Genomic DNA, 24,090 nt, shown 5'->3' on the forward strand with positions numbered 1-24,090 from the left:
TGAGGCCTGCAATGCCATTCAGCTGGAGCTACGCGACGTTGAACACACTCGAGGACGCCAGAGTGTTCCTAAGCAACGAAGTGATGCTACAACGTGACATGTCACATTCATGGATTGTATTGACGTTGCTTGTTGTGTGGTTTCCAGGACAACACCCAGGACAACGCCTTGCATATGCAACAAGGAGAAAGAAGATCAACAGCAGGAATTAATAGGAATTTGTGGGTGGTACCGAACGGACAATATGCAAGGTATCAAATTTAAGGCAGATTCAGTTCTGGTGACGACGGTGACTACTTTTAGTATTTTAGTTTGTTTTGTGTGGAACCGCAATGTTGTTTCATTTGATCCTTTTGTGAATTGACATGTTATGTGAATTGTGTGTTGTTGGGAGTAATAGTCGTTTTTAAAGGTTATTCATTGGGGTTAAAATACATATCCTCATGGATGCATCAATCTTAGCTCCACAGACATTTGTACAAAGTCCCGGAACTCCAGTGATGGCCTGGGAGGATTGGCGGGAGTCCTTTGAGACTTATTTGGAGGCTGTGGGGGGTACAACTTTTGAAGCTTCGAGAAAGCTTGCACTTTTGAAGCATTGCTTGGGAATTGAAGGTAGGAAGGTTTTAAAAACTTTGCCCAGAGTTACGCGTGGTGGATCAAACATCCATGAAGGGGATGGGGAGGAGGTGTCAGAAGCTGAGGAAGTATTAACGGGTGTGTATGCAAATGCTATGAAAGCTCCTGAGAATAAATATGGCAAAAAAAACTAGTATTGTGGTGGAAAGACATAAGTTCTTTTCAAGAGTCCAGGTACCAGGGGAGACTGTAGAGCAGTACATATCTGCATTGAGAACGTTAGCTGTTACATGTAAATTCAGGGATCTACATGAAGAAATTGTACGTGATCAATTCATAAATAGAACTAGTAATGAAAAGATTCAAGAAAAACTGTTAGAGCTTAAGGACCCTTCATTGCAGAAAACGATTAATATAGCCAGATGCATAGAAAACACATCTAGGTATGTCAAGAAGTTTAACAATGAGCGTTGTCAAGAAGCACAGGCAATGGAAGGGTAAATGTAGTACACAAAGGAGGGAATGATACCACTGCAAGGGAAAACGTGGTTGTGAAGGAGAAGCGTTTATGCTGTAGGTGTGGTAGTACCAAACATATGGCTGATGCGATAACATGCTCTGCATCTAAGGCGAAATGGTTCAGATGCAAGAAAATGTGACATTTTTCCCTGATGTGTAAAGCAGAGCATTTGAAAAGAAATGGACATAAGGTGAATATGGTGAAAGCATATGATAGCGAAGGTGCGGATGATGGGACTGGAGATGGTGCTATTGAGGTACTCATAGTATCTAATGGTATGTCTGATGTTTCAAATGTTGTAGGGGTGCTCAAGGATGGATATCATCCTCTCAAATGTTTAATGGAAATTAATTGAGTCAAAGTCCTTCTGTGGGCAGATTCATGCTCTCCCTACACCAGCGTTGATAGATAAATATGGAAGAATTTGGGTAAGTGTGAATTGTTACCTGCTGATGTGGAACCAGAAGGTTATTGTGGAACAAATTTGCCCGTGGTGGGTTACTTCAATGGTCAGTTAAATTATAAAGATAGACTGGCAGAGGGTAAAGTGTATGTGGTTGATAAAGGTAAGGCACTTTTGGGTTGGAGAGAACAAAAAGCATTAGGCATAATTTTAGATCCTAATCATCCTGAACAGGTGTTATTGACTGCAGCCGGGGAAATAGATGTGTGGCGAGATAAATTTCCCAAATTATTTGCAAAGGAATTAGGATGCTTAAAGAAATGTGAGCATCACATAATTGTGAAATCAGGGAGTGTGCCCAAGTCTCACAAAGTAAGAAACGTTCCTTTGGCATTGAGAGGGCAACTTAAGGAGGAACTGGATTGGTTGTGTGCAGCTGGTGTAATTGAACCAATAGATTCATCTGATTGGCTTAGTCCCATAGTTTTAGCTCGGAAGCCGAATGGGAAGGTGCGCCTGTGTGTAGACTTGAGGGATCTCAATCAGAGCATATGGGTAGACCACCATCCCCTACCTCATATAAATGTTATGACTTCAAGTGTCAAGACTTCAATCTATCGAGTGCGTATCATCAGATAAAATTACAACCAGAATCAAGGCATCTCACCTCATTCATAACACCGGAGAGTGCGTTCCAATTTTTACATATGCCCTTCGGTTTGGTTTCAGCCTCCTCGGTGTTTCAGAGGCTTATGAGTAAAGTATTTGAAGGTGAAGGGAATGTTCTGGTGTTCCATGATGACATTTTGGTATGGGGGGCGGTGAAGAGGATCACAACCGCAGGCTGGAGAAGGTCTTGTTTAAATTGCAAGAAGCCGGTCTAACTGTGGGAATTGATAAATGTAAGTTTAGGGTTCAACAAGTGGACTATTTAGGACATACGTTGTCCGCAGATGGTGTGAGACCCAAAATGAAGCATTTGGATGCAAATGAATCAGCACCAGCTCCTGTGAATAAGGAACAGTTACGTTTGTTTTTGGAGTTAGCTGAGTATTACTCCAAGTTTGTGCAAAATTTTGCTGACAAAGTGCATGTATTGAAGGAGTTAATGAAAAAAGGAATACAATTTGAGTGGTCGCATAAATGTCAAGAGGCGTTGGCGAAAATCAAATCTGATATTGTACATGTAGTTGCATTAACACAGTTTGATCCTCAGGATGAGTCTATTGTGATGGTAGACGCTAGTGCCTATGGGCTTTGTGCAGTTTTATTGCAGAAGAATAGTCAAGGGTATGAAAGGATCATTGCCTTTGCATCTCGTTCCCTCAAAGGGGCAGAGCCGACTTATTCTGTAATTGAAAGAGAGGCGCTGTCTTGTTGGTGGAGTGTGGATCACTTCAAGACATATGTTTCAGAGACTACGTTTGATATAATGAAGGATCACAAATCGCTGATAGATATATTCACAACCAGAGGGGCTGGCAAGGCGACACCTAGAACAGCCAAATGGTTATACCATCTACAAGAGTACAATTTTAGGTTAAAGCTCATTCCAGGCAAGAAGAATTGTAATGCTGATTGCCTATCTAGGTTGCCGCTACAGAGTAGTTGTGGTGGCACTGAGGAGAATGGTGAAGAGTGCTTGGTAGCGAGTGTTGACGATTCTTGTCAGGGTGCAATAACAGAGGAGGAATGGAGATTCACCATTTTGGAAGATGATACTTTGAAGCAGGTTTCTGCACAATTGTCCAAGTCTGTTAGTCCTATGGGGTGTGAAAAGTTGGAGTGTGGGGACTACACAGTGATTTGGTCAGAATTGTCAGAGTTGGACGGTATCCTGAGAAGAGATGTAAGATTGGTAGCTCCTACTGGTCTGCGTGTTAGGCTGCTTACGCTATTGCATGAAGGCCACGGGGTTATGTCTAGCATAAAGCGAAGGGCACAAGCTGATTTCTGGTGGCCTGGCATGGATAAGGATGTGGAAAGATTTGTGCGGGTGTGTGTTGCATGCATGTGCAGTGACAAGAGTCATAAATCAGAAGAAACAACCATAGTAGCGCTTCTCAATTTCCGAAGAAGCCATGGCATATATTAGCTTTTGATATTTGTGGTCCATTCAGCAGCAAGTATGTAGAAGGGAAACGGGCCATTGTCCTTGTCGATTATTTTTCCAAATTGCCTGAGGTGGCGTTTGTGAAGGACATTAGGGCTGAATGTGTGATAAGTTTCTGTGAGGAAGTTTTCAGGAGAGAGGGTTATCCTGGATGTTTGGTTAGTGACAATGGTCCACAGTTTGTTGCTGATAATTTTCAACAATTTGTAAAGGGAGCTGGAATTACGCATCATAGGACAGCAGTTTATTATCCTAGGGAGAACGGTTTAGTGGAGAGATTTATCTGTGTATTAAAGGAATGTATACAGTTAGATGACGGTGATGGTAAGAGTGTACTGGAAGCTGTCAAAGAAATGTTGTGGAATTACCGCAACACGCCTCACACGGCTACTGGGGTAACTCAGTTTTTCTTGTTGAAGGGAAGAGAGGCTAACACAGAGGTAACACCTGCCTGGATGCATAAAACGGTGCTTACAAAGCATGACAAGGATACGTTGGTGTGTGGTGTGGTACATAAGGTGGCAGAGTATCAAGAAAAGTATGTTCAAAGACACAACAACTAAGTTAAGAAAAACAGTGACAGATTCAAAGTGGGTGACTGGGTAAGGACTGTGTTGGTAGGCGTACGGAAACAAAACATTAGTAAATGGTCGGAACCTAAGGAAGTAAAGAAAGTGTGGGGCAACTGTGTATGGTTGAGCAATGGCAAGAAATTGAATGTAAAGAAAGTCACATTGTGCAATGAATTAGAACGGAAGATGTGGAGGGATAAGGTCAAGAAAGAAAAACCACAGATGGAAACTAAGGTGGTTTGAGGAGGAGATCATGGGGAGATAAAACCATCTTTGGTGTTGGGACGAAGGCAAGAAAAGCGTTCCAAGTCCAGACCAGTCTGGTGGAAGGATTATGATACCAAGATGTAATATCTGTCGACTTTTTATTTATTTCTAGGAGATTAAAAGTGGTGTTATTTTTATTTTTCTTTATTTTTTTTGTGTTAAATAGGGTTTTATATTTATGAATAAGGGTTGAAAAACCGCCTGTATGTCATAATGTTCATGTGTTTGGGAAGGGAGATGATGTTGTATCCTAGCAATGTGATTAGCTGCTGAAGTTCCAGCTGCTAAGTTCTAGAGTGTGGAATACTTCATGAGAGGGGAAGTCAGTTGCAGGAGTGGACACAGAGAGGACGTGTATGGGGTTGTTTGCTCCAATCTAATCTAATAGCTTTTAACAACATATTGGATCCAGGACTATTCTTAAAAATTACATGCCAGGAGTTTTTTTTTAAAGGACGGAGTCCACTTCACAGTAGAAAGGAATAGGATTTTCCTTAATAACATCAAGGAATGTACCCAGTTCTACTTTTATGTGTGCACAACACACTATATACACAACATAAAGGCAATTTTCAGAGCCACCGAATGAACAAATGGCATTTAAAAAAACATCTATAGCATTTACAGGATTCGCAAATCCACTGCGATGCTATAAACATGGTTCCAGCTAAATAAAGCACTGCAATAGATTTAAAAAAACAAATATTTCCCATGTGCCTCTGCAGCAATGCATACATTTATGAATGCATGTGTGTTTGTGTGTGTGTGTGCAAGACAGTGTGTTTTATTCAGTGTTGTGTGAGGCTATGTGCATATCTCTGTGAGGATTTGTGTGTGTATGTCTGTGTAGGTGTGTGGGTGTGTGAGTCTTTCTCTGGGGTTCTATGGTTGTGCATATATGAATTTGGCTGCAAGTGATGGGTTGTGTGGCTGTGTGAGTACGTTACTGTGTTAATGTGGGATTATATCTCTTTGTGAGTGTGGGATTATGTGTGTCTGGCTGCAGTAGTGTGCAGTGATGTGGGTTTTAGGTTCTGGGGCTGGGAGGGTCTGCATGTATATGTTTGTGTGTGTGAGTATTACTATGGGATTGTGTGGATATGTGTATAATGGATTGTGTGAGTATGGGTGAGTGAGAGATCTTGTGTACATGGAATGCAAGATGAAGTCTCTGTTGATGAATCTTTCAGTTTGTGTATAATGCTGTATGTAGGGTTCTAAGATTATGAGTATAACTAAGTGTGTGTATGGGTTGATGTTTGTCAGTGAATGTGTGTGCATATCTATATAGGAGTCGGTGTATGCAGTTCTGTGTGTGGCTGCATATGTCATGATGTGTGTGTGGAGTTATGTGTGACTGTGTATGCATGTGGTTCAGTAGGTGCGAGTCTAAGTTTGAGGGGTATATCACTGTGAACGTTTGTGTGGTTGTGTATGTATGAGTGTGTCAGAATGTCTGTGTGGGGTTCCGTATATGTGTTTGAGGAGTGGTTTAGGTGTATTACTGTGGGGATTTATAGGAGTGTGCATTGTGTGTAAATGTGTGAGTGTGAGGTTGTGTGGGTGTGTGAGAGAGTATGTGTATGTGGAATTGTGTATGTGTCTGCAGGTGTGAGCATTACTGTATACGATTGAGAGGTGGTTGCGACTATGTGGAGGAGTGGTTGTGTGTGGGATGGTTGTTGGTGAGTGGGCATAGTTGTGTATGTGATTGTATGGGGGTGTGGGGTTGTTTTTGTGAGTGTCTGGCAGTGTTCCGTAGGTATCTGCATGCGTCATTGTGTAGGTGTGTGTGTGAGTGTATGGGTATGTGTATGGAGGGTTGTGTACATGTGTCTATATGTGTGTCTGTGTATATATATATATATATATTTATTTATTTATATATATGTTGTTAGAAATGGGGTCTTTGGTTGACAGTCAGGTTACCCCCTGTTCAAGCAAGGACCCTCACTCTAGTCAGGGTAAAAGAGAATCACCCTCAGCTAACCCCTGCTTACCCCCTTGGTAGCTTGGCAGAGTAGTAGGCTTAACCTCAGAGTGCTAGGTGTAAAGTATTTGTACCAACACACACAGTAACTTAATGCAAATACTACAAAATGACACAACACCAGTTTAGAACAATAGGAAATATTTATCTAAACAAACCCAGATCAAAACAACAAAACTCCGACATACACAAGTCAAGTTAGGAATTTTTAAAGATTAAACTAAAAAGTAGTGTTGGAATGTGACTTTTATAATCAATATTAACATGAAAAGCTTGCAAAATAATGTATAATGAAGCTGCATAGAAAACGTGATAGAATAATATTAATGTACGCGTTTTGAAATGTGCTCACAGGACCGCAGTCGGTCACAGCACCCGTAATGAATCCGAATATGGGAGTTAATGCTCCACAGTGTCTAGGAAGCAGGCAGGCGCCAGCCGCCATATCCTTACCTATTACAGTTGGTCCGCCAGTACCACTGTATGCACAGGCAAAGCCTAGTGTATGTGATCAGGGAGTAATGACTCAAGAGATGACAAGAGGAGGGTCCGTAGGGAGCTCTCAAGGAATGACTCCAGTGGCAAGACAGTAGAGAGATCCAGGTCCCTGTTAGACTTCAGTCTGATCGGGATTCCTCCAGATACCATGAGACACTCAGGTTTGGGACTGCTAACTCTGCAGGTCTCAAGTGCGAATGTGCCACAAACACCAATGATGCAGGCTGGAAGTATCTCGTTGCAAGGTTTAACTGCGCAATTACTGAATGAATGGCTGGACAAGCTGAGTTCACCACAGACTACTCCTGCGACAGCAGAGCGGTCAGAAAGAGAAGAGTACCTGAATTTTGTGAGGTTGGGCATGGAAGCAGCTGAGCTAGTTGAAGGGAGCATGGGAGTAAATAGGCTAGAATTATATACTGAAGCAGAATTGAGGTTTCTGATGGATACAACTACCTGTGGATTCCTCACCTCATGAATACTCCCATGGCGCCAGCATTCGACGGAAATCTTCTTACTAGTCTCTGCACGTCGACGAGGACGTCACTGTCTCGCACGCGACGCCGTCTGACGTCATACAGGCAATAAGAGGTCCTCGACGACGTGCGGACGTCAGTTCCCTTTTTTCCGTGCATTCGAAACGGTTATCTTCGAGGGAGCAACTGTTACTCTTGCGGTTACAGTGTATATCTTGCTGCGTACTCTTTCTCTGTGGAAATAATGTCGCAGAGAAAGTCTGGATTTAAGCCTTGTCGTGAGTGTGGAGGCAAGATGTCGGTGACGGATCCTCATTCCGATTGCCTTTGGTGTTTGAGCTCCGACCACGACGTCTCGACTTGTGATTCGTGTCAGCACATGAATCCGAAGGCCATTAAAGAACGCGAGGCGAAGCTGTTTATGGCCAAGTCAAAGGAGAAGCATCACAAGAAAAAGTCTTCTCCAAGACATCGGCGTCATCGAGACTCCCGGCGCCGTAGAGAATCTCGGCGTCATTCAAGGGAGGCTCGTTCCAGGTCTCCGGATCGGCGCCGGAGGACATGGGAGGTCAGCCCCACGGTGACGCCGCATCCTTCGACGCCGTTGCTCTCTCCGACGTCTCCAACTTCGCCTGGACAGGCGTCGGTGATTGAGGTATTGGAGCCTCAGGTGTTTTCTCCGGCGCAGACGCCGAGGCCGGCGTCGGGGTCGCCTCCGAGTCAGGCACCCCAGTATCCGGCTTTTCCCACCCCTGGAGCCGATAGTTCCGCATTCTTGAATGCGATGTATGCCATCTTCCAACAGATGGCTCCAGGGGGTGCTCCGGCTGGGCCTTTGGCCTTTTCTTTGGGTGATCCTGCGCCTCTTCGGCCGGCACCCTTTATGCCCTTTCTCCCGTTTGGGAACGTGGGCTCGGCGCCAGTGTCGGCGCCGGTGGCCGCTCCGATGGCTTCGGAGGGATTGGCCCCAGGGATTTCCATCCCGTCGACGTCGAGATTTCGGCCTGTGACTCCGGTGGGTCCATCCGTTTCATCTGCTCTTCAGTCGGCGCCGAAGTTACCTGTGGCGCCGGATGCGGCGTCGGTGGCTTCGGAAGATCGGCGCCGATCTCCGACTTCGGCGGAGGTGTTGTCGACTCCGCGGATTGAGCAACGACTGCATTCAAGGAGGCGTGCTCTCCGGGTACTAGAGGAGCAGGAGTACCAACGAGCCCTAGAGGAAGGAGAGCTAGAGGACTCGGGTGATGGGCTGCGTGGACTGGAGTCGGCCAGTGGGCTGGACACTTCCCCTGAGTGGGACCTTTCGTCCCCGGGGGAATATACCGAGGAAGCTGCTTCCTTTCATACAGTGGTACGGAAGGCAGCTAGTTTTTTGGACCTGCCTTTGCCGGTGGTGGAGGAGAAACAAAACCTTTTGACAGAGGTGTTGCATCCGGCCTCAGCCGCGGCGGAGCCTCTATTACCTTTTAATGACGCTCTGCTGGATCCGGTTTTAGAGGTGTGGAAGAAGCCGGCATCTTCCCCAGCAGTTCACAGAGCCGTGGCCAGGAGGTATCGGACGGCTCCAACTGATCCTGGTTTCCTATCTAGGCACCCTACGCCGGAGAGCTTGGTTGTGCAGGCCTCCTGTTCGTCCAAATCAGCGCCTGGTTCTTTCCCGACGGTGCCTGGGGACAGAGACTCAAAAAAGCTAGAGGCGCAGTCGAAGAAGATTTTTTCGTCCTGCAGTCTGGCGTTAAAAGCCACTAATGCGACCTGTATCCTGGGGAGGTATATTCATGCTCTGATGGATGACATCTCCTCTTCGTTTACAGAGCTTCCCCAGGGTCTTTTGGATCTTGTCTCTGATGCCCAGGCTGCTGCGACCCAAATTATCCAGACGGGACTGGATACCACTGACTCGGTAGCCAGAGCAATGGGCACAACTGTGGTGGAAAGGAGACATGCCTGGCTACGTAACTCGGGCTTTTCGGCAGATGTACAGTCCACATTGTTGGATCTCCCGTTTGATGGGGACAAACTGTTTGGGGCTAAGGCTGATTCGGCCTTGGAACGTTTTAAGGAGAGCAGGGCCACGGCTAAGTCGTTGGGACTCCAAGCTCCTTCTTCCACGGCCTCTTCCAGATTCTTCAGGAGGTTTCGTGGATTTGGGCGTGGCTCTTCCTCTTCCTTTCGGGGAAGATATCAGCAACCTGCCTCTTCCCATCCCTATAGATCTTTTAGGGGGAGGGGTAGGGTCCGCACCAGGGGAGCCTCTCAGCAGCACTCTGCCTCTTCCTCATCCTCTGGCGGGGTGCAGCAGGGGAAGCAGCCTTAGGCTTCCACCATTTCCCACTCACTCCTCTCCTGTTGGGGGAAGATTACAGCATTTTCTCACCAAATGGGAGACTGTTACGTCGGACACTTGGGTTCTCAGTGTTGTGGGAAAAGGCTACACCCTTCCCTTTCGGGAGTTTCCGCCCCTCATCCTGCCCCGCCCTTCGTATTGTTCACAAGAACACCTCCTGTTGCTAGAACAGGAGGTAGAAGTCCTCCTTTTAAAGGGCGCGGTGGAGTTGGTCCCGGAGCAGGAAAGGGGTCAAGGAGTTTACTCAAGGTATTTCCTGATTCCCAAGAAGGATGGTCGTTTGAGACCAATTCTGGACCTGAGGATCTTGAATTGGTTCCTCAAGCAGGAAAAGTTCAAGATGCTGACCCTAGCACAGGTGCTTTTGGCGTTGAACATGGAAGACTGGATGGTGTCTGTCGACTTGCAGGATGCTTACTTTCATATCCCGATACTCAAGTCACACAGGAAGTATCTCCGGTTTGTGGTGGGATCGCAACACTACCAGTTTGCGGTCCTTCCGTTTGGTCTTACTTCAGCACCTCGAGTCTTCACGAAGGTGATGTCGGTGGTTGCGGCAGAGCTCAGAAGGAAGGGGATAGCAGTATTCCCTTACTTGGACGATTGGTTGATCAAAGCCAAGTCCCCGGAGCTTGTGTTGCGTCATCTGCAGTCAACAACCCAGTTGTTGTTCGACCTGGGCTTTTCGGTGAACGAGCCCAAATCTCATCTGGAGCCCTCTCAGCGCCTCCTGTTCATAGGGGCAGTACTGGATACGACATTGGGTCGGGCCTTTCCTCCGCCTCAGCGGATTCAAGATATTCAGGATTTGGTTCCAATGTTTCGAAATGGAGCGGTAGTTCCAGTTCTCAAGGTCCTTCGTCAGCTCGGTCTTTTTGCCTCCTGCATTCTGTTGGTCACGCATGCTCGCTGGCACATGAGGGCTCTTCAGTGGTGCCTCCGAAGGCAGTGGTCTCAACACAGAGGGGATCTAGAGGGTACTGTCAAGATCTCCAGAGATGCTGCTGTGGATTTGAAGTGGTGGATTGCAAGCAACAATCTTTCACAAGGAAAACCGTTCCAGCAGTCGCCACCAGTGGCCACAGTCATAACGGATGCTTCCACTCTAGGGTGGGGAGCTCATCTGGGGGATCTGGAGATCAAAGGTCTTTGGTCTCCAGAGGAACAGATTTTTCACATCAATCTGTTAGAGTTACGGGCTGTACGTCTGGCTCTCAAGGCCTTCCTCCCTTCCCTTCGTGGTCAGTCGGTACAGGTCCTAACGGACAATACTACCACGATGTGGTACATAAACAAGCAGGGAGGAGTGGGGTCGTACCTTCTCTGCAGAGAAGCTCTTCGACTATGGTCCTGGGCAAAGGACCATCGGATTTGCTTGATAGCAAACCATCTGGCCGGAGTCTTGAACGTGCGTGCGGACAGTCTCAGTCGCCACTTCTCGGCAGACCACGAGTGGCGTCTCCATCCAGATCAAGTCCGTTTAATCTTCCAGAAGTGGGGGTTTCCTCGGGTAGATCTGTTCGCCACTCGAGAGAACGCGCATTGTCCGTTGTTCTGCAGCCTTCAGTATCCGATGCAGGAAGCATTGGGGGACGCGTTTCAAATGACCTGGTGCGGCCAGTTGCTTTACGCGTTTCCTCCCATACCCTTGATTCCTCGAGTATTGAGGAAGATTCGCCAAGACCGGGCTCTAGTAATCGTAATAGCTCCGGATTGGCCAAGGAGGGTGTGGTACTCCGACCTTCTCCAACTCTCAACGTGCCCGCCGCTCCGTCTCCCTTTCAGGGCAGACCTCCTCTCGCAGTCGCAGGGGCAGGTTCTACACCCCAACCTCCAGAGTCTGCACCTACATGCCTGGAGATTGAACGGGGCAACCTGAGTTCCTTCTCTCTCCCGCCTGAGGTAGTGGATGTTATATTAGCGGCCAGGCGACACTCCACTAAATCTATCTACGCTAATAGGTGGTCTAAATTTGTTGCGTGGTGTGGAGAGAGGCAGATTGATCCTTTACAAGCTCATCTATCGGACGTTTTGTCTTTTGCTCTATCTCTGGCGCAGAAAGGTTGTGCAGTGGCTACCATTAAAGGTTATTTATCGGCCTTGTCAGCCTTCATATGTCTTCCAGACCAACCATCTTTATTTAAATCCCCTATTGTTATCAGATTCTTGAAAGGTCTTCTAAATCAATATCCTCCAAAGCCATTCGTTATGCCGCAATGGGATTTGTCCTTAGTCCTGACTTTCCTTATGGGGTCCCCTTTTGAACCTATGCATTCTTGCCCCTTGAGGTATTTGTTTTTAAAAACAGTCTTCCTGATAGCTATAACATCAGCAAGGAGAGTGAGTGAGTTGCAGGCCTTATCAGTAAAACCCCCTTATACAACTTTTTATGGGGATAAGGTGGTGTTGAGGACCAAGGCTGCTTTCCTCCCGAAGGTTGTTTCACCCTTCCATTTGGCTCAGGCAATTACTTTGTCCACGTTCTATCCTCCGTCTCATCCTTCCAAAGAGGAAGAAAGACTGCACCGTCTGGATCCAAAGAGAGCGTTGAGCTTCTTTATCAATAGAACAAAGGATTTCAGGCTGGAGGATCAGCTGTTTATTGGATACGTGGGCAAGAGGAGAGGAAAGGCAGTCCACAAGAGAACACTATCCAGGTGGGTTGTTCTTTGCATTAAAATATGTTACTCTTTGGCAAAGAAGGATCCTCCTGAGGGCATTAGAGCTCATTCCACCAGAGCTAAGTCGGCCACTTCGGCCTTAGCCAGAGGTGTTCCTGTGGTCGACATCTGCAAGGCCGCAACTTGGTCGTCCCTTCACACTTTTGCAAAACATTACTGTTTAGATTCTGAGGTTAGAAGGGACGGCCATTTTGCACGGTCAGTGCTGCAGGATTTCTTGGTTTGACCATTTAGGCACCCACCGCCGGGCGTGGTACTGCTTTGGGACTCTATTCATGAGGTGAGGAATCCACAGGTAGTTGTATCCATCAGAAGAACGAGTTACTTACCTTCGGTAACGACTTTTCTGGTGGATACATTAGCTACCTGTGGATTCCTCACGGTCCCACCCGCCTCCCCGTTGCCTTTATGGAATTGCCAAGTAATCCTTGAGTGCGCTCCTCTTGATCTTTGAGGGTGCAATAGATGTATATATATAATATATTTATATATATATATATAGGTATATGTGTATATATCTTTATGTATATACTTGGTGTGTGTATATATTTTTAAAAGAAAGAGTTTTATATATATATATATATATATATGTACATAAAAAAGATTTACAGTTATTCATACAATGTGGTGTATTTTTACAATATAATGGATGTTGCTTTGTTCTTTCATTGCATTGCCTGGTTGTTCTCATGCACGTAAAAAATGATTGGTACTGACGTCCGCACGTCGTCGAGGACCTCTTATTGCCTGTATGACGTCAGACGGCGTCGCGTGCGAGACAGTGACGTCCTCGTCGACGTGCAGAGACTAGTAAGAAGATTTCCGTCGAATGCTGGCGCCATGGGAGTATTCATGAGGTGAGGAATCCACAGGTAGCTAATGTATCCACCAGAAAAGTCGTTACCGAAGGTAAGTAACTCGTTCATCTGTGCCCAAAAATAACCAAAGAGGTGAGCAAGGTGCACCAGAGGTTAGCGAACGTGGCAGAAAAATACGACATAGATCTAGACAACACCAAACATCTGAAGAGGAGTTACAGGTTAGACTTTGAGCCTAAAGATTTTGATCACATGAGATCTACTAGGATGAAGGCACACCTTAAAGAAATATTGCAGAGTGCACAAGTTTGGGGAGCATTAGAGAAGTGGGAAGGCAGAAGGCAAAGAAAAGAGATAAAAGAAAAAGTGACTGCTCGGAACAGCAGCAGGTAAAAGCCGTGCTAGATATGGGTACAATAAAGATGTTACCCATGAGAGAAACAGCTGGAGGGGTTTTTGTCCATGTACCATGGTCGAGAGGTGACATTTTGTCATTCACAAGTGACTTTCCCAGGCTGAGGGAGAAGCCGGTAGAGTGGTATCAGCAGACAGACAGGTTTGTGAAGCTTGTGAAGTGTCTTTGGGAAGACTTGAATACGTTGTTTGAGATCATAGTTCCAGCTGACTTGTGGCTTGAGTGTAAGAGAAGTGTGGATTGGCCGAAAACAGAACCGGCAAGGGACAAAATTACAGGAGCACTGTCTCCTGAGGTGATGAGGTATTACTTACTATAAGGTGATTGAGTATTTGCAGCGGAAAGTTTCGCCGCAAAATATCAATTGGCAAAAGATTGATCGAACGGCACAGGAGGCCAAGGAGTTGATACATGCCTACTATGAGAGGTTGTTAAAGGCGTTCAAGCATTACAGTGGCACAGAGGTCATAGAGCCGAAGGACATGAATCACCTAGTGTTCAGGTTTTTGTTGAAGGACTGAGACCTGAGATTAGTCAGATGATTAAGAATAATTTGATCTGTTGGCAAGCGAAGCCGATTGATGAGGTGTTGCAGTATGCGAAGTACTGTAGTGATGAAATTGAGTTGAAGCAGAGAAAGTTGAAGGAGAAAGTGATGGTGATGCAAATTAAGGCAGCCCAAGCAGGGATGCAGGGAAATGGTTTACAGCAGATGGTGCAGCAGCCGCAAGGAAATGGAATGTTACAAGCGCAAGTGAGAGGCAGAGGTCGAGGAGGTTTTGTGAACCGTGGTCCAGATCTGAATACTGTAACAGTTCAAAATGATGTGCAGGGGATGAAGAAGGTGTTACCTTGTCATGCTTGTGGGGGCGTTGGACATTGGAAGCGGGAATGTCCGATGATGGTGCAGGAGGGTGTTGTTCAACAAAGCAATGATGTTAATGCATTCCAATACAATAAAGGACCAAGAATGAGGGGTCTGAATCAGAATTTCCAAAATAACATGGTTCAGATGCAGGGGCTTCAACCCATGCAACAAGTGCAGATGCCACGTGTACAACCAGTGCAGATGCAGCAAGTGCAACAGCAGATTCCCGTGGTACATAGACAGCAAATGCAGTTGCCCTTAGCACCAATGGGACAGCAACAGGTGATGCTTCCTCAACAGGTCACAGGTCAAGGAATGAGTCCAAATAATGCAGTACAACAGTAAATAATAATGGTAATAATGGAGTAAACGATGAATGGTTGGATGACAGCTCAGACAGTGAGGAGTGCAGGCTTGCAGCGTCCCTAGAAGTAGATCAGAGGGGACCTTACATGCAAGGGAAAGTGATGGGTCACAAGGTCTCATTTTTGGTTGACACAGGACCTACACGCTCTACAGTCAGAAGTGCTGAGGTTCCGAAACTGCCTCTTTCGGGACGTACAATAAAGGTAGTATGAGTGGCAAACCAGCTCCTGACTAACCCAATTGCAGATCCGGTTCAGGTTGAGATTGGTACTTTCCAGGGATTGCACAGGTTTGTGGTCTGTGATTTAAGTCCCGTGTCCCTACTGGGAAGAGACTTGCTGTGCAAGACGAGGTGTTCAATCACCTGTTCTAATGAAGGGATTGAGGTGCAGACAAACAGTGATGATGAAGGGGATGATGGTCAGATCTCACAACCAGAGACAGAGACCACAGATGTGGAAAACCCCTTGATAAGCTTCTTCCCAATGTTTACAGTAACTGACCTGCCAGCAGATTTGCAGGGAAAAGTGTGGGACTTGACAGGAAAGGAATTGGGTCTGATAAGAGGAGTAGATCCAGTCAAAGTCAGTGTGAAGCCTAATGCTGTGTTTCCCCAGGTACCGCAGTACCATATTACGCCAGTTGTCCTTATACAGGTCACGCAGATAATTGCAGACTTTGTGGAGCAAGGGGTCCTGAAGGAAGTGATGAGCAGTCCATGTAATTCACCGATAATGGGACTGAGAAAGCTTTGTGGGAAAGTTCGAATTGTCCAAGACTTGAGAAAGATCAATGACATAGTGGTGAAATGTTGCCCAGTGGTGCCAAATCCAGCTGTGAATATGTTCCAGGTCCCATGTGATGCGGAGTGGTTTACAGTTGTAGACTTGTCCCAAGCGTTCTTTTCTGTGCCTCTTCATGAGGACAGCCAATTTCACTTCAGTTTCAAATTCCTGGACAGTTGGTGTTGAATCCCTCAAGGGTTTTCGGAATCACCTTCCATCTTGAATCAGATACTGAAGAAAGATTTGGAGTCATTAGAATTGCCTTTTAATTCGATTCTAGTGCTGTACATTGATGATTTGTTAATTGCATCCAAAACAAGAGATGACTGCAAGTACGATACTATTGCCTTACTGAACCACTTGTGAAAGAATTGGCATAAAGTGTCCCCAAAGAAGCTGCAATACTGTCAGAAAGAGGTGAAATATCTAGGTCATCTAATTGAGAAGGGGTCGAGGAAAATATCAAAGGAAAGAGTAACAACCATATTGCAAATGAATCCCCCGACATCCCGGAGAGATGTGAGGATGATCCTGGGAATGGTGGGCTACTGTCGTCAGTGGATCCCGAATTTCTCAGTTATCTCCAAGCCATTGGTGAGACTGACTGTTAAGGAGGTTAAAGATGGGCCAGATGTTCTAACCTTGTCAGAGACAGAAATTAAGGCATTCATTCAGTTGAGAGAGTGTATGTGTAGGGCTCCAGCTTTAGGTATGCCTGATTACATGAAGCCTTTTGTCCTGTTTTGTCATGAACGTGATGCTTGTTCCTTGTCTGTCCTGACACAGGTCCATGGAGGTGCAAACCGACCTGTGGCATATTTTTCAGCTACTTTGGACCCTGTTGCAGCAGCCTTACCGGGTTGTCTGCGTGCAGTAGCAGCAGTTGGTCAAAGCCTTACACAATGCGAAGGCATAGTGATGAGACATCCTTTAAGAGTTATGGTCTCACACTCAGTTGAGATCCAGTTAACCCGTACCAAAACGCAGCACATGACAAACGCAAGATTGACAAAATATGAAACGATTATAGTGGGGTCACCGCATGTAATTCTAAAAAGATGTACAGTGCTGAACCCGGCAACTTTGCTTCCAAATGAGAATACAGAAGTTGATGATGCTGAGGAGGTAGAACATGATTGTCTTGAGGTAACAGAATTGTGCACCAAACCGAGACCTGACATTAAAGATATTGAAGAAAATGACTACATTATCTTTGTTGATGGCTCGTGTCTGAGAGACTCAGTAGGAGTACTGAGGGCCGGATACGCTGTGTGTACAATCATTGGTATCCTGGAAGCATCTTGGCTTGAAAGAGAATACTCTGCTCAAGTGGCTGAATTGGTTGCTCTTACTAGGGCATGCCATGCCGCTGACAAACTGAAAGTAACTATCTATACTGACAGCAGGTACGGATTTGGAATTGTCCATGACTTTGGCCAGCTATGGTTCCAGAGGGGTTTCCTGACCTCTTCTGGTTCTCCAGTGAAAAATGGTGAAAGAATTAAGGAGTTGTTGCACGCGATTCAGTTACCTCATGAAATTGCCGTGGTAAAATGCAGCGCTCATGTGAAATCACAAGACTTTGTGTCAATGGGAAATGGATATGCTGGTCAAGTCGCAAGGTTTTGCGCATTGAACTGGATATCTTTCAAAGACCATTGGGAATTGTTACCTGAAACATAAAATGAGACATGCACAGGTTACGCATTAAAGGTGGTTGATACATTGGAGGAATTGAAATTGTTGCAGGGACGTGCCAGCAGAGATGAGAAGCGTTCTTGGGTTAAGATGCAATGTGTACAAAGACCAGATGATTTGTGGGTGTCAGACGAGGGGAAAATGGTTTTGCTGAACAGTCTTTTGTCACAGTTTGCGAGGTTTTACCATGGGCAAGCAAATATTGGGAGAGATGCCATGATTAGGTTGTTTGAAATTGACTGGTTTAACCCGAAATTCAGACAAGCTGCAGAAGTGATTTGTCATAGGTGCATCATCTGTCAGCAGATGAATGCGGGGAAAGGGACAGTGGTGAATTTGAGCCACATTAGGACAGCAGGAGGTCCATTTAGCAGAATGCAATTGGATTTTATTGAGATGCCTGTGTGTGGAGGCTTGAGGTACATGTTGGTGATTGTGTGTATCCTTAGCCACTGGATTGAAGCATACCCTACATGTAGAAATGACAGCATCACAGTAGTGAAGTTGCTGCTTAGGGAATTGATACCACGTTTTGGGTTCCCGATCTCTTTAGAATCAGATAGAGGAAGTCACTTCAACAATGAGGTGGTTAAGCTCTTGTGCGCAGCATTGAACATTGAACAGAAGCTGCATTGTAGTTACCGCCCTGAAGCCTCAGGATTAGTGGAGCAGATAAATGGTACCTTGACATTGAGAATTGCAAAGATGTGTACAGCTACAAATTTGAAATAACCTGATGCATTGCCCTTAGTGCTCATGTCAATGAGAAACACTCCTAACAAGAAAACATTACTGTCTCCTCATGAAATTCTCATGGGGCGAGCTATGCGATTGCCCGCAGTGCTTGCAAATGCTCTTGTGAATATCACAGATGATATGGTGTTGGACTACTGCAAGGGTCTGGCTGACGTGGTCCACTCTTTCTCTCACCAGGTGGAAGCAACCACACTGCCATCAATAAATGATCCAGGTCACAACTTGAAAGCTGGTGACTGGGTTGTTGTCAAGAAACACGTGAGGAAGTCGTGTTTGGAGCCACGTTGAAAGGGGCCATATCAAGTAATACTGACGACTACTACTGCTGTGAAGTGTGCGGGAATTCCAAACTGGATCCATGCCAGTCACACAAAGAAGGTGACATGTACAACTGATGAGGAAATTGAGTTGTCGAAAGTAACAACATCAGAAAAGGAAGTCTCAGGGCCGGAGAGTAATCAAAGGGGAACTGAGCCAGAAGAAGAGCCTGTTGAGGACGGCTTGGTCACTCAAACAGTAAACGAGACCTAGAGGAGTGATGGTGAGCCTATCTCAACTGGGGCACCAGGAGGTCCGACCCAGAAAGAGGTCCTCCCAGAAGCAGACGGATGTGGTATTAAAGTTGAGCCCCTGACAGACCCAGAAGGCAAAGGAGTTGAGGCGGAAGAGAGTCAGAGTGTCCAGACTCCTCCTGAGCCACTTGCAGGTCCATCAAGAGAAAACACCATAGAAATAGGGGAGGGCAACGAGTTGCCACAAGGGAAATCAAAGACCAGAGAGTTGCTGAAAGGAGATAAGTGGCCGAAATCGCAAGTGAGAAAAGGAAAGGTGGTTGTTGACCACACCATAGAGGAAGAGGTCGATACAACAAGGAAAGAAGACCTGAGCTAAGGAGAACTGCAAGGTGACCGCAAGTTGAAACGAAAGAGAGTAGCAAACAGAAGATACGCAGGTCCTGAATGGGTGTATGCAACATCAGCTGAGTAGCAGCAAGAGTTCTTGGTGTTCTGTTTTGATCGAGAAGTTCCAGGTCAGTACTATGGTACCTGAGTCTGACCAGAGGAAGAGGCTGTGCTAATGTGAAAATTGAGTCGAAAGAAACCTGAGAAAAGGAAATTTATAAATTACCGGATGTGACACTGTTAACCTGAATTGACTTTTGAGAACTGATTTTGGCAAGGCTGCTAACCTGAATTGACAAGGATCCTGGGAGAGAATGAGAAAGCTGTAAATACTTGCTAAAGAAAGACTTTGCTTAGCTTTTGCTGGGAAAAAAAAAAAAAGCTTTAACCATCCTCAGTCGGTTGTTGTTTACACTTATAGCACTTTACTTTCTGATTCTTTACAGATTATGGCTAACACTAGAAATGATAATAGGGGAAGTAGGCATTGTAAATGTTTGGGTGTTGCTTTGGGTGTTGTATGTGTGATATTCATTATAGCCTTGATTGTGGGAATGCCTTTGGTGGATAAGAGTGAAACTAACAATGCTACAATTCCTGAGACCACTGCTACACTAACAGCTTGGGAAAAGTTTGAGCAAGATACAAAATATTTGCATGAGGGAACTACAACAAAAGGGGAACTATCTACTAATGTTTTCTATCGCCTGCTAAGTGAGTATGTTGATACTATGGATGCAACGGCTTGTTATGTGTGTACGCAGATTCCTGTTTCGGTACAAGAGGGAGTTACCTATCATAGTTTGCCCCTAATTTATGGGATAAGCTGTAGTCTGTTACTAACACGTTTCTATAACCAAGAAGAGGTGCAGTATTTCTATTCTAATCATGATCTTGTGTTTTCTTATGTGCCTATCATAGAGGATTTGAATAGTGTAGCTAAATACTATAGCATAAAACTAGTTAAGGAATTCTTTGAAGCGACATCAACAATTAGTACATTATATGCACACCGCAATAACTTGACATGTTTGCTTACACCTATAGAGAAGAGCTTTCTAGATCACACGGTAGATGGAAGAAGGGCTTTGAAGGGGAAATTGGAGAAAGGCTTGCAGCAACAATCTTTTATTAGTAGTGAGAGTTATAGTGCAGTGAGGGAACAAGGAAAATTAGCTTTAGATGCACTACACGTAGGTAAGCTTTGCATAACGCGACCAAAGTCATATTATGACAATGTGTTTGTGGGAACGAGTGAGTGTAAGCATGTGTTTTTGTTTCAGAGTAAGTGGACGTTCATGTTAAATGGACAGGATCCAGCGATCCCTGGGGTCCATTATATCTATGTGGACTTAATGCTTATTACCGTCTTCCAAAGGGATGGTATGGGACATGTTACTTGGGGATAGTTTCCCAAAGATATATCAGTTAGAGGATTTAAAGAAGTTTCCGAAATTGTCTGAATTACATCGTACTAGACAAAGGAGAGAGACTGCTGCTGGTATAGTAGGAGACATATTTGGGGCAATAATTCCTTCAGTGGGAGTTATCTTGAACTCGATAAAGATTCGAAAGTTGTCTACTATTGTGGATAACATGCTGACAAATTTTACAGCTCCTGATGGATACTGAACTTGCTGCAGAGAGGGCTATCACTCTTCAAAACAGGCTTGCTTTAGACATTCTTTTAGCAAAAAATGGCGGAGTCTGTAAGATGCTTAATGAGCGACATTGTTGTGCCTATATTCCGGATAATAGTAATGAGATTAGAAGTATGCTTACTAACCTAACAAGAGATAGTGCAGATTTGAAGGAAATGAAAGAGCCAGGAGCTTGGGAAAAGGTTGGACAGGGAATTGCTAAAGTAGGAAGCTTGTTTAGTGATATTTGGCATGGAACAGTGGGAAAAATATTACAGGGAATATTAACGATTTTGGCTTGTTTATTTGGATTATGGTTGGCATGCAAAATTAGTAAAAGGATTAAATTGAAAAGGGCGAAAAATAATCAGGAGGGAAGAAAAGAAAAGGGAGAAATTGTTCAGAGAAAAATGTGATGTAACTAAAATGGGGGAAGAAATAGAGATGAAAGCGCTCAGAAGATTAACACATTGTGAGAGAAGGAAAGGATTTGTGTGATGATAAGAGTCATCAGAGGAGGGATTGTTGGAGTGTGACTTTTATAATCAATATTAACATGAAAAGCTTGCAAAATAATGTATAATGAAGCTGCATAGAAAACGTGATAGAATAATAGTAATGTACGCATTTTGAAATGTGCCCACGGGGAGTGGCCACCAATGTATACGATGATTAATGAAACTGATTAATAAAGAGTTAACAATGTATTAATGTATGAATTTATATTTGCATTATGAGTTTTGTGTTAAGGTTATGCTAAATTAATCACTAGGCCTTAGTTAGCAAGGGTCTGGGCCTACCTGCCTGGTCTCATATTAAATGTGTTTTTCTAACGTGCAATGTGCTGCTCTCCTGAAGGACGTGAAGCTGTACTTTTCCAGAAGCTAGAGATGTGTTTGTGTGTGTAATCGTAGTAAATTCTTTCTCATGAGACCCGACTTGCTCAAGGAGACATTCTTGCTGGATGCAATAGTGTAATTCGCAACAGGTGCAAGGTCGCATAGACTAGCGAAGACAATGGAACTACTGACTGGAGCGACAAGTGTAAATTTTCTTACCTGACATTCTACCCGTTGACGATGTCAATCACAGGAGCCAATAAACTATGTGAGAACTGTCTTAGGTGAAAATTCTAGTGAGGTGTGTGATGGATCATTGGACAGAGATAGCGATGCACCAAATATTGCCCAATTGGAAATTGGAGACTTGTTTGACAAGATTAATATAACACCGTGACACAAGGGGAAAACAGCTATTACCTAGCCATTCTTTGTACTCTTGAAGAAACTTTGGACCTCATTCTGACCCTGGCGGTCTTTGACCGCCAGGGCGGAGGACCGCGGGAGCACCGCCGACAAGCCGGCGGTGCTTCAATGGGGATTCCGACCGCGGCGGTAAAGCCGCGGTCGGACCGGCACCACTGGCGGGGTCCCGCCAGTGTACCGCGGCCCCATTGAATCCTCTGCGGCGGCGCAGCTTGCTGCACCGCCGCGGGGATTCTGACCCCCCCTACCGCCATCCAGATCCCGGCGGTCGGACCGCCGAGATCCGGATGGCGGTAGGGGGGGTCGCGGGGCCCCTGGGGGCCCCTGCAGTGCCCATGCCACTGGCATGGGCATTGCAGGGGCCCCCGTAAGAGGGCCCCTAAATGTATTTCACTGTCTGCTGCGCAGACAGTGAAATACGCGACGGGTGCAACTGCACCCGTCGCACAGCTTCCACTCCGCCGGCTCGATTCCGAGCCGGCTTCATCGTGGAAGCCTCTTTCCCGCTGGGCTGGCTGGCGGTCTGAAGGAGACCGCCCGCCAGCCCAGCGGGAAAGTCAGAATTACCGCCGCGGTCTTTCGACCGCGGAACGGTAACCTGACGGCGGGACTTTGGCGGGCGGCCTCCGCCGCCCGCCAAGGTCAGAATGAGGGCCATTGTCTTTAGTGGTTTAATACTTTAAACCATCCTCACCTTTCTTGCCTTGCCTGATACTTGCTTCTCCTCCTTATGAGGGAAGAGCTTTTGCCCTACCTTGCTGAGACTTTGCGGTTCTATCCTGGCTGATGGCGAATCGACTGATGTCCTGAGGATGAAGACTGATTCTGTATGCCGCCCCATTTGGATGGGTAACTATTTGATAATGGAATTGTAATTGTCTGTTTGCCTTTTCTTTCTAAGTACCAACTGCTCCTTTGATAGAGGCCATAGTTAGATGTTTTCCAAATTTTGTGTTGCTAAATTGTTATGCATGAAGCCCAACATGCTGATGCTAATTCAAGGTTAGTTAAGGAGTTCACTATATTCGGATGCAAACAGACAAATGACTGAATTCTTGCTTTGTTGAATAACATTCTAATGATACTCCGCTAAAGTTGATTCATGTTGACGTCGTGCTTTGTTCTAATGTTCATAATCTTTGCTTTGATAAAGTCTTATTCAAGTTGACATATTGTAGTGTTGTTGATGTGTTTACTGGTATTGAGACTAATACACTTGCTAGTAGAGTGTAACAAATAGGGAATAAATATCTTAAATCTTACAAAAAATGTGTGGTTATTCATGGCTGAAAGGTCATGGTGTGTTTTGATTCTTATTAATGTCATTAACTAATTTGACTGATTTGTTATTGTGAATTTTGATGAGATTATTGATCAATTGATTGAAATGCTGAATAGATATCTCGTCCTAAGGAGTCTCCAATCAGGGTCAAAAGGTTCATTGGCCTAAAACGAGTCCCCGTGTAAGTAGAATTAACAAAGGTGGGACGCATTATCAATAGCGCTTAGAAACACAAAGGCCTGTATTTATACTTTTTGACGCTAAACTGCGCTAACGCAGTTTAGCGTCAAAAAGTTTAGCGCCGGCTAACGCCATTCTGAAGCGCCATGCGGGCGCCGTATTTATTGAATGGCGTTAGCCGACGCTAGCAGACCGGCGCTGCCTGGTGTGCGTGGAAAAAAACCACGTACACCAGGCAGCGCCGGCGTTGGTGAAAATGGCGTTAGGGCGTCTTAAAAATGGTGCAAGTCAGGTTGACGCTAAAAAATCGCCTCCACCCGATTTGCGGCATTTTTAACGACGCCCAGACGCCATTTACATGACTCCTGTCTTAGTAAAGACAGGAGTCATGCCCCCTTGCCCAATGGCCATGCCCAGGGGACTTCTGTCCCCTGGGCATGGTCATTGGGCATTGAGGCATGTAGGGGGGCACAAATCAGGCCCCCTATGCCAAAAAAAAAAAAAAAAAAAAAATTGATACTTACCTGAATGTCCCTGGGATGGGTCCCTCCATCCTTGGGTGTCCTCCTGGGGTGGGCAAGGGTGGCAGGGGAGGTCCCTGGGGGCATGGGAGGGCAGCTGTGGGCTCATTTTGAGCCCACAGGTCCCTTAACGCCTGCCCTGACCCAG

This window comes from Pleurodeles waltl, chromosome 2_2 (genome assembly GCF_031143425.1).
Source record: "Pleurodeles waltl isolate 20211129_DDA chromosome 2_2, aPleWal1.hap1.20221129, whole genome shotgun sequence".
NCBI classification, from domain to species: domain Eukaryota; kingdom Metazoa; phylum Chordata; class Amphibia; order Caudata; family Salamandridae; genus Pleurodeles; species Pleurodeles waltl.